We start from the raw sequence: 5,707 nt of genomic DNA, 5'->3' as shown, positions 1-5,707 counted from the left end.
CTTCATCAATGGTGTTGTCTTGCTTTGGTTCCTCAACCACTTTACTCTTGCTTTTGTCAACCACAACTTCATTAGCTTCCTTGTCTTTATCCAAGTATTTCACTACCAACTCATCCTCATCTTCAATCTCAACCACTACCTCCCCTCCTTTAGTCTCAATGTCCCTATTGAGCCCATTAGTAGGTAGTTGCTTACCACTCCTCACCATTATGGCATTGATGTATTCTTTGGGGCTTGGTTATGGTTTTCCTGGTAATGAACCCATTTGTATTGGTGAAGAGGAAGAAGCTTGTCCCTGTACTTGTGTTTGCAACCTCTCAATCTTAGCATTTAACTCACCATAAACATTCTCAACCTTGTGGTGCATGTTCTTCATTTGTGTGGCAAGTTCAATGGCACTTCTCTCTTGGCCTTCTAGGATTTTTCTAAGTAGAACATTTGTGTCATCTCCTTGACCTTGAGGGTGTGGTGCATTCATTTGTTGCTGAGGTTGGGAATAGGTTTGAGGCTTAGCTTGATAGTTCTCTTGAGGTTTTAGCTGATAGTTGGGTTGGGTGGATAACTCTGATCTTGTGGGTTTCCCATTCTCATTACACTATGTTTTAGCATTCTTTTTTTTTTATGAAACTTTTCTAGGAGACATCAGCTAGACTTTTCTTTCTCTTTTTCTTCTTAAGAGACTTAGAGCTTTTTACCAAACTTAACCTTAGAGATAAATCTTTTCTTTTCTTTTGACCAAGTAATTCCTTCCCCCCTTTTTTTTTTTTCTTAATCTCTCTTATTTCCAAACCTTTACCCAAATCAAAATTCTAACCACTTATTTCTTTCAAAAACAGTCCTATTTGCTAGCTATAAAAACTCCAAACCTAGCTAAAACAAGAGCCAGTTCTTTGTCATTCTCAATACTCTCAAGATTTCACAACCTATAGCATTATCAAGAAAAGGCCTCACTCAACAAATCAATACAAGGCTTGAAAGAAAAGGTTGAGATTCAAAGGTATGACAAGAGATTGAGTTAAGCAAAATAGAGTGGCAGATAGAGATAGTTAACCCAAATGAAAGTTCCATGAGCTAGCATTCATAGTCCATAAGCAAGATAATTTAAAGATCAAATTAAAGTCAAAATAATATAGATGCAGCAATTATCAAGCAAGCTTTACACTAGAAGAAAATGCTTTCAAGTGACACAATGCTTAAAGCTTAGACTCTTCATTTTTTCCCAAAGATTAAACAAGCACCAATGAACTATAAGTGAGGGCTGTGGGTTCAATCCTAAGACTCTAATTTTACAAGGCAACTTCATCATTATCCCCAATGCAAATGCATACTAAATGCTTCTAGACTCAATCCTAAACACAAGAATGAATATGCAAAGCTACATGCATTTTTTTGGTTTTTTTTCTTTTTTTTTTTAAATTTTTCAAATTTTTTTTTTGATTTTTCTCAAAACATAGGTATTAACATATGCATGACACTAAAAATGAAAATCAAAACAAAACACAATGTTATATGGTTAGTCCCTCCCCCAAACTTAATTCACACAGTCTCTGTGTGAGAAAAGCTGGGGAAAAAAAAAACTAACAAGAAAAATAAAGATGAAAATAAGAAAAGACTCTATCTACAAGGACTTGGAGTGTACCTCTAGTTCATGGAGGAGTCAAGAGAGTAGGAGGAGTTACTGGTGCATGGTGTTGGAGATTTCTCTGCTCTTCTCTTCCTCCTTTGTCTCCTCTCATATGCTGAAGCTCTTGGTGGGTCATAAAAACCAAGTGCAGTTGTGTCTCTCCATCTCATCCTCAACCTCATCTGCTTGTTCCTCTCTTGAGTCCACAACAACTTCAGGGTTTGGATTTGAGGTACTTGCAATGTCAAGTTTTGCTTCCACATGCTTCAATCTCTTTTGAAGATCTTTCATTCCCTTAACTAACTTCTTGATGTTCTTCCCTTGCCATTTAGCCAAACGCTGGAGAGGGTGGATGTGGGTGTGTGCTTCTCTAAGAGACTTGTTTGTAGTGGCTTCTTCAAATGGCTGGAAATCATACCTAGCACTACCATAAACTGGGCTGGGAGGAGCTGCTTGAGAAGTGTCCTCTGCTTGTTTTCTCCCCTTCTTTGAAGTTGTTATTGGAATCACTGGCCCATCATCCTTAAAGGAGTACAAGAAGTCATCGTTAATCTGGCAGTATATTCTATATTTGATATAAAGGGTTGTGACATCCTTTTGAGGGAGCAAGAGCCTCTTCTTATGCATGCTTTTGAAAATGTAGCCATAGTAGGCATAGAAACCCTTCTCAGTTTGGTCATCCAAATAAGTAGTCTTCTTGAGGTAGACTGGAACAAGCCTTGCAATGTCATGGTCAAACTCACCAAGCTCAACTCCTTTTGCTTGCAAAATGTGGGTGACAAGTCCACCCATACTTAGAACATGGGTCTTCTCTGTTGTTGTCCAAACCCAACCCTGGTAGTGAAGCATTTGGTGAAGAAAAACAGCAGCAACACAAGTATTTTCAGCATTGGACAATGGAGGATTCCTTTCTTCATAGGTTTTTATGAAAGGTTGCAGCCCTGCTAGAAGACAGCCAAGTTCATTGGCTAGAACTCCTCCAGTTTCTCTTCTTGCAAAAAGAGTGTGAGAGAGAACCTTGTGAGCATATCTCACTGTAGGATGTTGGATGCCTGAGTTCTTAACTTGACCAGCTATGTATCTTCCCATACCAATATCTTCCCAAAAAGAATTATACTCTTTAGGGTTAGTGTTGTATTCTAGCCTTGTTCCTGGTTGAAAACCATAGATAGCTCCCAACTCTCCAAAGGTCATCTTGTAGTGCTTCCCTTGAACTTTAAACTCAAAATGCCGAAGATCATTGTTCTCCTCCACCATCTCATCTTCATAATAAGTCACTGACAAGGATGCAAGGAACTCTCTTGTTCGCTCAATATAGGTGGGAAAAGCCATATTGAAGAACTGTCCTAATCCCAAAGTTGTGAAGATAGTTTGCATGTCTTCAAGGAGGCCAACATTGTGAAGGAATTCATGATCTGGATATCTAGTTGGAGCAAACTTGATCTTCTTAAGGCACTTCATCAGTTGGGAATAGGTAGGCTTCTTCTTTATTGGTTTAATCTGCTTTTCCTTGGCAGCTAGAGGTGGTGGAGAATCAGACTCACTCTCAATCATATCCCTTTCCTCTGAATCATTATCCTCAATCACAAGCTCCTTACTCTTCTTCTTGCTTGCTAGAGCTTTTTGATTACCAAGTGAAGACTTAAACTGAGTTGCTTTCTTCTTCTTCTTCTCAACACCCCTTTCTACAACTTCCTTTGCCTTAGTTTGTTTTTCTCCAGGTCTCAAGATGTTTCTACCCATTGTTCCTAATAAAAATACAAAACACTTGAAAAATATTAGTAAGGCTCACTAGGAGCCACAACTTGAATCCACAACAAACAAGTGCTAAGTATTTAAGAGATAAATCAACAAAATTAAACCAAGGAACAAATGTGAACCAACTAAGATACAAACTTCACAATCAAACTCAAAATTACTTCTTAAAAATTTAAGAACTCAATAAACCACCAAACATGATCAATTGGTCTCCAAAACTGCTAGTCTCTTCCAGGATGCTTATTTGGACAATAGACAAGGTAAGGAAACAATAAAACTTAAATTTCCCCAAAATTTTTGATTTTAAGTATTCTCAAGAACCCTAAATGCTCATAAATCAAAAATTTCGAAAATAAACACCAAACGAAAATGGAACCAGCTAACATCAATATCAAGCTAAACAACCTAAAATCAATGCATAAATAACTGGCTAGTCGATTCTAGCACATATTGGGTTCAAACTTGAATGAGAGAAAAGGAGAGATAGAATGCCTTACCTTGTTGTCGATGAGTAGTGAAATAGAACTAGTAGGTGGGGTTAGAAGTAATTAAAAGAGCTTGCAAAACCGAAACCAACACACCAATAATCTTTGAAAATGATTGAGAGATGGGAGAGATACAAAGATTTTAGTGTTCTAAGGGTTTTAGGAGCTTGAAATCGACAAAGAGAGAAAAGAAAAGAGAGTTTCGGGTTTTAGGAGGCTGAGAGAAGGAATAAACCGGCTAAAATTGATTTGAAAAGTTGAAAATCAAACTGGTTTACTAGGATTGGACCGAATTAAACCAAGAATGAGAAGGAAAACATACCTGGATGAGTTCCAGCGGCCGGCCGTTGCCTGATGGTCACAGCCGATGGCCTCACTCGGCCACGGTTTGGCTGATGGCCTGGATCGCTGATGCTCGCGATCAAAATCCCTCGTTTCACTCATCACCCTCCAGCGGCCGTGGTTTGACCGATGGCCTAGACCGCTGATGCTCGCGATCAAAATCCTCAACACTTCACGCGGCTAATGTTTGACCGATCGCCATGGCCGATGCACACACTCGGCTCTCACCTGGCCGATGATCTAGACCGCAGCTATCTCCGGTTCCCTTGGCCAATTAACCTATCTGTTTAAAGACAAATCCACACAAACCTCCAAACCTTCCCAATGCTCAAAACTCAAAAACACAAAACCTAAAACACACATACTAACAGAAAAGTAGAAGATATTTACATAAGGATACCATGGGAATGCCTCCCAAGTGCGCTTGTTTTATGTCTCTAAGCTTGACATTACCGCACCGCTTAGGCATCTTGAGGTTCTGAGAGAGAAGCAGTTGTTCCCTCCTCAATGAAGTCATTGGCTAAGTAGTGCTTCAACCTATGTCCATTAACCACAAACTCTTTTCCGGCCTTGTTCAGCAACACCAAGGCTCCATAAGGTCTAATGTCCTTGATCTTGAATGGTCCTAGCCAGCGGGACTTAAGCTTTCCTGGGAATAGCTTCAAGCGGGAATTGAACAGCAACACCAAATCTCCTTCCTTGAAAACTCTTGGAAGAATTCTCTTGTCATGGAATACTTTTGTCCTCTCCTTGTAGATCTTTGAACTCTCATAAGCTTCAAGGCGAATTTCCTCTAACTCATTCAATTGTACCAAGCGTTTCTCATGAGCATTTTTGATATCAAAGTTAAGAAGATTGACTGCCCACATTGCCTTATACTCTAACTCAATTGGCAAATGACAAGACTTTCCATAGAGAAGGTTGAATGGAGTGGTCCCAATTGGTGTCTTGTAGGCAGTTCTATATGCCCATATAACATCATCCAACTTCTTTGCCCAATCTTTCCTTGTGATACCAACCGTTTTCTCAAGAATTGACTTGATTTCCCTGTTTAAAATCTCAACCTGACCACTAGTTTGGGGATGGTAAGGTGTAGCAACCTTATGCTTCACTTCATGCTTCTTAAGAAGACTCTCAAAGACCTTGTTAACAAAGTTTTTTCCTCCATCACTAATGACCACTCTTGGAATACCAAACCTTGGAAAAATGATTGTCTTGAACAACTTTAGTACCACCTTTGCATCATTAGTATGACTAGCTATTGCTTCCACTCATTTAGAGACATAATCAACAGCTACAAGTATGTAACTGTGACCATATGATGAAGGAAATGGTCCCATGAAGTCAATACCCCACACATCAAACACTTCGACCTCTAAAATAGGATTTTGTGGCATTTCATTTCTCCTGCTGATGTTTCCTCTTCTTTGACATGAATCACACTTAGAGATAATCTCTTGAGTGTCTTTGAACATTGTAGGCCACCACAGACCAGCTT

The sequence above is a fragment of the Camelina sativa genome, chromosome 19, assembly GCF_000633955.1.
Source record: "Camelina sativa cultivar DH55 chromosome 19, Cs, whole genome shotgun sequence".
Taxonomy (NCBI): Eukaryota; Viridiplantae; Streptophyta; class Magnoliopsida; order Brassicales; family Brassicaceae; genus Camelina; species Camelina sativa.
This window is presented reverse-complemented; position numbering follows the sequence as displayed.